We start from the raw sequence: 10,195 nt of genomic DNA on the forward strand, positions 1-10,195 counted from the left end.
TTGGCGTTCGATCAAGGACCGCTTCAACAGTGATGTTCGTGCTGAGGGCCAGGTTCGCAGTGGATCTGCGTCAAGGACCAGAACTAGATACCGTCACTATCACGCGTTGCAGTTCCTAAGACCGGTCCTTGCCACAAGATCGTAATTATTATACATTTTGGGTTTTTATTTTTATTAATCTGTGTTTTTCTAATCCACAGCTGATGCTTCTTGTAAAGGCATGGTAGTAATGATTTTCCTTTCTTCCACAGCACCTGGAGCAGCACCCTGCAACCTGGCCCTGGAGCGGTCCTTCCTCGGACGTCCTCTGACCCGTCCCAGCCATCCGACAGCCAGGAAGCACCTTGCAGGTCCCACACACACACAGCTGGTGACCAGGAAGCTGGGCCATCAGGTGTTCCCCTGTCCCAGGTCTCTGCCACTGGTTATGCGGGCACTACCCGCCAGCGGCAGAGGGCCTTGGACAGGAATGTCTTGCCCGAGTTTATGCATTTGAGCGAGACATTTAATTCCAGCCTCAAGTCACTGTCCGACAGAGTTGAAAGCGGTTTTGCACTGATGGAACGTGGTTTTAACCACTTTGAACACCGCTTCAATTCTGTAGAACAGCGCCTTGACCGTCTGGAGGCCGACCTCAACAGACCAGCACACCATTTTTTTAGTAAGATTGAAAAGGGCATGGCGGAACACCTTAGTCCTGATCAACAGCTGAATGTGCTGCAGGCCTGCAACAATGCTTTCTTGCAGGCTATGCAGCATAATCGGTACGGTCAGCAGTCAGTGGTGTCCTTTCCACCTGTGCCACCATTGACTCGCTTCACCTCACTACCGACTTGTGCTGCATACCACTGCACGGACACCTCTCTTCAAAGCCAGGACACCCACCGTTACACCACCACAAGTCTGAGTGCAGCTGGTCACTTCACCGACACCACCATGGCAAGCGCTGCTCCTGTCTGGAGCACCACCGCCAATCCCATGCATGCGTGGAGCTCAGCCACCACTAGGCAAACATGGAACAGCCCTGCCGCTACAACAACATGTAGTAGCCCTGCCACCACCACTCTGCAAACCTGGACCATCACTGCCGCCACCAGTCCTCCTGCAAGGACGAGCACTGACAACGAAGAGCAGCAGCAGCCACCTCAGCAGCAGCAGCCACCTCAGCAGCAGCCACCTCAGCAGCAGCCGCCACCTCAGCAGCAGCAGCAACCACCTCAGCAGCAGCAGCCACCTCAGCAGCAGCCGCCACCTCAGCAGCAGCAGCCACCTCAGCAGCAGCCGCCACCTCAGCAGCAGCCGCCACCTCAGCAGCAGCCGCCACCTCAGCAGCAGCCGCCACCTCAGCAGCAGCAGCCATACCAGCAGACGGGGGACCTGCATTCCATATTTGCCCCTAGTTCAAGGCGAAATCAATCAAGGCGGGCATTGGGCCAAAGTCGGTCCAGGCACACAAGCCTACGGCGACATGCCATTACAACTAATGTACCTGAACAGATTTCCTCTCCTACAAGTGTTCCTACTTTAATTCCCTTAACTGGACTACCTTCCCCCACAAGTTTTGTTGCCCCTTCCCCTCAAACACCGTCTTCAACTGCAAGTGTTGCATATTCCCTGCACACCCCCAAATTGAAACCATCTGCCCCCAAACGCCGTAAAAAATAATTTTTAGTTTTATTTTTGTGATAAAAAATAAATTTACATTTGTGGTTCACCATTAATAAGTTTCATTAATGTTGTTTGCGCCGCTCACACACACTGATGGGTAAATACATGTTAAAAACAAACCCAAGGGCTAGTATAGTCATATGTGAAATAACATGGACTAGTATAGTCATTCCAAGGCCTAGTGTAATAACTCTAGTTTTACCAAATAGAATCTGGTTTCATGAAAAACAAACTGTGGAAACTTGTCTAAAAAATAAGTTTCTTTCTAGTTTCACCAGTTTGTTTTTTGTGAAACAAGATGCTAGTTGTTAAAAATCGAGTTATTACAGTAGGCCTTGGTATGACTATACTAGGCCGTGGTATTTCACATATTACTATACTACTAGCCCCAAGGCCTACTATACTCATATTTGAAATACCACGGCCTAGTATAGTCATTACAAGGCCTAGTGTAATAACTCTAGTTTTACCAAATATAATCTGGTTTCATGAAAAACAAAATGTTGAAACTTGTCTAAAAAATAAGTTTATTTCTAGTTTCACCAGTTTGTTTTTTGTGAAACAAGATGCTAGTTGTTAAAAATCGAGTTATTACAGTAGGCCTTGGTATGACTATACTAGGCCGTGGTATTTCACATATTACTATACTACTAGCACCAAGGCCTACTATACTCATATTTGAAATACCACGGCCTAGTATATTCATTCCAAGGCCTAGTGTAATAACTCTATTTTTACCAAATAGAATCTGGTTTCATGAAAAACAAACTGTTGAAACTTGTCTAAAAAATAAGTTTCTTTCTAGTTTCACCAGTTTGTTTTTTGTGAAACAAGATGCTAGTTGTTAAAAATCGAGTTATTACAGTAGGCCTTGGTATGACTATACTAGGCCGTGGTATTTCACATATTACTATACTACTAGCCCCAAGGCCTACTATACTCATATTTGAAATACCACGGCCTAGTATAGTCATTACAAGGCCTAGTGTAATAACTCTAGTTTTACCAAATATAATCTGGTTTCATGAAAAACAAAATGTTGAAACTTGTCTAAAAAATAAGTTTATTTCTAGTTTCACCAGTTTGTTTTTTGTGAAACAAGATGCTAGTTGTTAAAAATCGAGTTATTACAGTAGGCCTTGGTATGACTATACTAGGCCGTGGTATTTCACATATTACTATACTACTAGCACCAAGGCCTACTATACTCATATTTGAAATACCACGGCCTAGTATATTCATTCCAAGGCCTAGTGTAATAACTCTATTTTTACCAAATAGAATCTGGTTTCATGAAAAACAAACTGTTGAAACTTGTCTAAAAAATAAGTTTCTTTCTAGTTTCACCAGTTTGTTTTTTGTGAAACAAGATGCTAGTTGTTAAAAATCGAGTTATTACAGTAGGCCTTGGTATGACTATACTAGGCCGTGGTATTTCACATATTACTATACTACTAGCCCCAAGGCCTACTATACTCATATTTGAAATACCACGGCCTAGTATAGTCATTACAAGGCCTAGTGTAATAACTCTAGTTTTACCAACTAGAATCTATTTTCAAACTGTTGAAACTTGTCAAGTTTTGTGAAACAAGATACTAGTTTGCCAAAATCGAGTAGGCCTTGTGGCCTTGTTATGACTATACTAGGCCGTGGTATTTCACATATGAATATACTAGTAGGCACAAGGCCTAATATACTCATATTTGAAATACCACGGCCTAGTATAGTCATTCCAAGGCCTAGTGTAACTTACTTGTATTCCCCATGGACTTTCATTGGGGTTGGGTTTTGAGGGTTGTGTTTTGAGAAAATCACATACTTTGTTTTAAACTAGTTGCACAATTTTCGATTGAAAAAAAAATGGTTTCATGATTCATGGCCTGCAGCTTTGCTCATTCCAATATATTTCACGCAGACTAGCAATGCTGAATTTTAACTCATATGTGTATTTACCTGCCCAGGTGTGTGAACATAAAAAAATTCAGTTATACATGGGAAGTTTTTTAATTAATTGGAGTTTAAAAAATATAGTGCACTCAGTAATGGTATCAAATAAGGATTTTTATTACCATAAACAACAACATTACACCATTTCATCTTGCCAGTGCACCCGTCCTACATCAGAAATAAAGTAGGCCGCAAATTTGTCCCTCATTTGGCCAACTTCAACGGATGACCTGAGAGTGTGCTGAGTGAATTCAGGCAATGGGTTAGGAGCATCATCGTCCAGTTCAAAGGTCGGGTGCTCTTTAGCCATCACAAAGTTATGTAGAACCACACAGGCCTTCACCACCTCATCGACTGTTTCAAGTTTAAGATTAATGGCCGTGCCCAGAATTCGCCATCTGGAAACAAGAATCCCAAAAGCACACTCGACAGTTCTTCTGGCCCTGGTCAGCCTGTAATTAAATATTTTTTTGGTGTGGTCCAAGTCCCGGCTGGAGTAGGGTTTCAGTAAGTTTCCGCACATTTGAAAAGCCTCATCGCCAACCATTACAAAGGGCAGTGGCGGAGCTTCGGTGTGAGGAAGAGGCCGTGGCATAGGGAAATTAAATTGGTTGCCATACAACCTCCGGCCCATGTCTGAGTTTTTAAAAGCCTGCGAGTCATTACCACGGCCAAATGCTCCAATGTCCACTGCTACAAACATACATCCGGCATCCGCAATTGCAATGAGTACTATTGAAAAGTACTTTTTGTAATTATAGTACTCAGATCCCGTTCTTTGGGGTTTGATGATCCGTATGTGTTTCCCATCAACAGCTCCCAAACAGTTGGGAAAATTGCATACTGTCCAGAATTTGTCAGCAATTTCCATCCACTTTTCAGCGGTGGGCAGGGGCATAAATTCTGGGCAAAGAACATTCCAGAGAGCCCGGCAGGTGTCAGCAACAATTCCAGACAAGGTAGAGATTCCAATACGGTACTGGAAGTGTAGTGAAGATAGGGTTTCTCCAGTCGCCAGGAATCTGTGAACAGACAAAGAAGTAAAATTAATATTTATGTATATTATTTTTAAAAACTATAAAATAAGATATTAGTACATTCACGAAAACTAATTACCCAAGGTTTTGAATACTAAATTTCCAAAAAAAAACATCAGACCACACCCCTTTGTTTTTAAAACATACCGTAATGTCACCAGTAGCCGTTCTTCAGGAGGAATCGCAAGACGGAGCTGTGTGTCCTGTCTCCGGATGGATTGTTGGACACGAGCAAGCAAATCCATGAAACTTTCGTGGGACATCCGGATATAATCATTAAATTTCTCCGGGTTTGCACGTAGCTCGCTGTAGAGGGTGTGGTATGCCCCACGGCTCTCCCGGAGTTCAACAATCGGATGTATCCACATACGCCGCCGTCTTCGCTGCCTCTCTCTCTTCCTTTGTTCATGGCAAGCAACTGCATACGCCTGAGCCATCGCGATGTCCAAATCCAAGTTGAAGTGAAAACTCTTCCAGCGCAGATCCATGGTCACGAGAAGAATCAAGCAAATGTGAAGAATACTGTAGACAAGGTCTATATATATTAACATACCACACCCACAATGAAGTCCCATTGGTCTTGTGTGTTGTTGAATGGTTGTATTTTCTTTTTTGTGGGGTTTTTCCAAAATCTGTAAAAAAACGCAAACGCACAAAAAACGCATACAAACGCGCAAAAACGCTGCGTTTTTTTCCTGCATGCGCATTAAAATGCTGGAAAAAAACGCAGCGTTTGTATGCATTTGTATGCGTTTTTTTAATGCGTTTTTTTGCGGGAAAAACGCGCTGCAAAAAAAAGCAAGTGTGAAACTAGCCTTAACACCATAATTCTCTCATGATTTTAACTGTGAGTGCTGATTGCTTCCATGGTACGCCGAGGTCATCTGATGACCCCAGGGTACAGTGCCTTGTTAGAACCGGCTTATAGCTGGGTCTAGCAGGCTGAATCAGTACAGAATTAACAGGTCTCAGGCATTGCAGTACACAAGTCCTGCAGTGTATGAGACCGACAACCAAAGTAAAAAATATTCATGTCCCACAGTGGGACTAAGGGCTCATACTCACATGCGAGAAACTCGGATGAGTCTCACACCTCAATACCTGGCACTGCTGCCAACACTCGGGACGGAGCATTCAGCTGCATGTACAGTATTTCTATGCAGCTGAAGGCTCCGGTCCCGAGTGCCGGCAGCAGTGGCGGGTATTGACATGTGAGAGTTTCTCGCATGTAAGTATGAGCCCTAAGTGAAAAAGTAGTTAAATAAAATGAAAAAAGGAAACAAAAAAATCATCACAAAAAGCTGTTTCACCACTAAAAACGCAGCCTTTTTGTTGAATGAATATAAACGAAAAAGAAAAGTACACATAATTGGGATCTACACGTACGGATAGTAGTATTGATAGTATTTTATTTTCAACTCATTCAAGAGCCTTTTGATAAACAACATGTTTGGTTTTTCCTTTCGGTGCAAAGATGAACAGATTTTTGGCAGTTCCAACTCTTGAACAGATCACGTATAGTTGATCATGAGAAAAGCATGGAGATTGGATATTGATCCCTACTACTTAAATCGATCCCTACTACTTTCAAGGACTGTCCCTGAGCATTGTTAATGGACATTGCAAATAGCATTTGAACTGGAAACTGGAGGCGTTTAAAATCAAAAAACAAATCAGATGGAATGAGTGGAATTCTTGGAATGAAAATGTCCTCTCCTTTGGCACATCCTGTTTCTGAACTGTGTATCTAACCCTATCCTGTGTGATAATGTCTGCTGAGCTGTGTACCTAATCCTCTCCTGTGTGATACTTTCTGCTGAGCTGTGTATCTAATCCTATCGTGTGTGATACTGCCTGCTGAGCCGTGTATCTAATTATATTCTGTGTGATACTGTCTGCTGAGCTGAGTATCTAATTCTAACCTGTGTGATACTGACTGCTGAGCCATTTGTCTAATCCTTTCCTGTGTGATACTGACTGCTGAGCTGTGTATCTAATCCTATCCTGTGCGATACTGACTGCTGAGCTGTGCATCTAATCCTATCCTGTGTGATACTGACTGCTGAGCTGTGTATTTAATCCTATCCAGTGTGATACTGGGCTCCCCCTGCAGTCTGTGTCAGAGTGTGGTCTGCGTTGGCATGGTAATAAGTTGTGTTATTTCCAGCTTTACAGAAGGACAATAACACCATAGAAATGATAAGAATAATAGGCCTCAGTTACCACAACTGTCTACAAAGAAAACTGTTGCTGATATATGTGTTGAAGCACGTGGTAGTGTGTGGCACATTTTGTGTGTGTTCATATCCCCTTGTGTGGTGAGTATCCCATGTCAGGGCCCAACCTTAGAAACTGTACGGTATATACTCTTTGGCGCCATCGCTCTCATTCTTTAAGTCCCCCTTGTTCACATCTGGCAGCTGTCAATTTGCCTCCAACACTTTTACTTTCACTTTTTCCCCATTATGTAGATAGGGGCAAAATTATTTGGTGAATTGGAACGCGGGGGGTTAAAATTTTGCCTCACAACATAGCCTATGATGCTCTCGGGGTCCAGACGTGTGACTGTGCAAAATTTTGTGGCTGTAGCTATGACGGTGCAGATGCCAATCCCGGACATACACACTAACGTACATACACTTTTTCCCCATTATGTACCTAGGGGCAAAATTGTTTGGTGAATTGGAATTTCACCTCGCAAAATTTTGTGGCTGTAGCTGCGACGGTGCAGATGCCAATCCCGGACATACACACATACAAACATACACACACACACACACTGAGCTTTATATATTAGATTTTGGTAATATTGGTCTTTGTATTGTGTATTTTAGACTAGCATCAGTAGTATACTGAATTTATATATGTATAGATGCTCTTTTAAGTGTCAGGGAGGTTGTATGGGGAAACATGTAATTTGGGGCTTGGGCCCCTGATCTTTTAGGACTCTAGCAACACCCCTGCCAACGGGCATGGTGTAGCTGGTTTTCAACTACTGCCCTTTGTTGCTCACAAAGCCTTGATAACATATGTAACGTTGAAATCCAACACGTGGTGACATTGCACACCAGTCGATGAGCTGAAAGTTGCAAACACTGCTGCAGCACTGCCAGGGCGACGGCAGCTGTAGCTTACTTGAGGAAGTTGGCACACACAGAGCTTACTTTCACAAGTAGCTAAGGCAAATCTGGTTAGGGTTTGATAAACCGCCGAACCACTAAGTTCAGCACAGGGACCGGGCATCACACGTGTGCCAGGTTGCCAAGTTTCAGAGCTGCCAACAGGTACGGCCATTGTCATACTCAACCGACCGTGCCTGGTTGTAGGTTCAGGGGTGAGAGCCACAGATCTATCTGATCTGTTAGACCTTTCAACATTTACAAGGTGGTGTGCAGTTTGTCACCTAAGCTGATTATCTTCAACAGAGTCTGTTGCTACTTGGCTAAGGCAGTGCTGCAGTGCTTCAAGCTTGTGAGTGATGTTGATGTTTCGAAGATGGTGGGGAGGAGGAAAAGAAGGTGTCAGAACTGCTGAACAAGGTGGAGAAAACCCTGATTGATCCAGGGCCCACAATCCTCGTTATCGGTAGCACGTGTTCCGTCCCAGGGTCCAACTGGGTCCCTTCTTCCACAATATTCATCACCAAGGGTGCCATCAGGGAAATGCAGCATCCCTGGCCACAAGCACTTGTCTAGGTCTCCGTAGTTAAGTGGACCTTCCCAGTAACAATGTTGGTCAGGGCACAGCTGATGTTATGGGACACGTGCTTGTGTAAGGCAGGAATGGCACACAGGAAGAAACAGTGGCGGCCGGGGACCGGAGTACTGAGGGACGGCCGTATGTTTCCTTGGAGGTAGCCATAGTTAACAGAAGGAGACAATGATTGTTTTAACATAAGCAATCTGCTCTTATCAATCAGTATGACAGAGTGATATCAAGTTACACCTCATCAACTGTGCACTTAAACTCATCTCATCCCACCTTCTCTCCAACTTCAAAACCAAACTGATCCCTTCCCTAACCCATCTCTTCAACCTATCACTAACTTCTGGTTCCTTCCCTTCTGCTTTCAAACATGCCACAATCACGCTTATCCTCAAAAAGTCATCCCTCAACCCAACAGCTATGTCCATCTATTGCCCCATATCGCTGCTCCTATTCACTTCCAATCTCCTTGATTTCCATGTCCACGCTGAACTTTCCTCCCATCACTTATCTAACTCGTTCATCGACAACCTACAATCTGGCTTCCATCCCAATCAGTCCACTGAAACTGCCCTGACCAAATTACTTAAGATTTACCTACAGTCAATGCTAATAGAAACTTCTCTATAGTTCTCCTTGGAGACCTGTACTCTGCCTTCTGCACTATGTGTATATAGAAGGGTGCACTATTGTCAAAACGCAATATCTAGTGGAGTGCAATACCTAGCCTGTGAAAAATGAGACCAAAGGGACAAGAGAGAAAGACTAGGCTAATAATGTTATGCACATCCATATGTAAAAAATGCAAAAACCTTTCTTTCACAATGGACACCAATAAGATTAAAAACATTTAAAATACATACATGAACCAAAAACCCAACACCTCCAAAACGCCCCTCTGACACTATATCCCACCCATAATGGGCAATAAAGAAACCCCTGTCCAACAATACAAACAAAGCATAATGCAACAATAAATTGCCAGAATATGATTATATATAATATAAGCAAAATAATCATGCAAGCATAATGAAATTGATGTATATTAAATATCAAGAGATACATTTTCCTATATAGCCTCAAATGTGCATAAGGTCTCAAGGAAATCACCAATGCAGGAAAGGACCTGTATGAAAATGCATAATAGCTGAGAAGGACAGAATGTGCAGTCAAACCATGATTTCCAGGGGAATAGCCAGACCTGAACAGGGGCAGCAAAGTCCCAGTAGGGATAGGGAGGAAGGTGGGAAAGGCCTCACACATATCGCCGCTGCAAAGGCGGCTTCGTCAGGGGAAGTTGAACCAAAGCAAAATAAGATTGGTTTAAATATCCTTACCAATAGTCACAAAAGGAAGGGAACGCCCAGAAACACACCTGGTACGGATGAATACAGCAACTTCCCAACCCAGGTGTCGGAAGTGATAATCATGGTCCAGATGGTATCCGCTCGTGTGCACTGGGTAGCACAAGATGTTGTTACTGTGACAGAGGTAATCAGCGCGCGTGCGCACTAAACAATGTGCAATCATGAAAAAAGGGGAGAGAAACTGCCAAAAGCACACCTGATAGGAATAAATGCAGCAACTATCCAGTCATGATACCGGAAGAGGTATTCGCGGTACAAAAGGTACCGCACATGCGCGTTAGGAAGCACAGGATGTTATTGCTGCCGCCAAGGTAACAGGCGCGCGTGCGCACTAAGTGCGCATCTGAGACCCCAAGGAGTCCATACTGACACCATGAAAACAAACGCGCGGTCATAGTGGTTCACCCAGGAATTTGAAGATTGTTGGGATACAAAAAGTTTTCTTGGGAGCCAGGGGGGGAAGTGGTT

This window comes from Dendrobates tinctorius, unplaced genomic scaffold (genome assembly GCF_039654945.1).
Source record: "Dendrobates tinctorius isolate UK_male_01 unplaced genomic scaffold, ASM3965494v1 ptg000046l, whole genome shotgun sequence".
Lineage (NCBI taxonomy): Eukaryota > Metazoa > Chordata > Amphibia > Anura > Dendrobatidae > Dendrobates > Dendrobates tinctorius.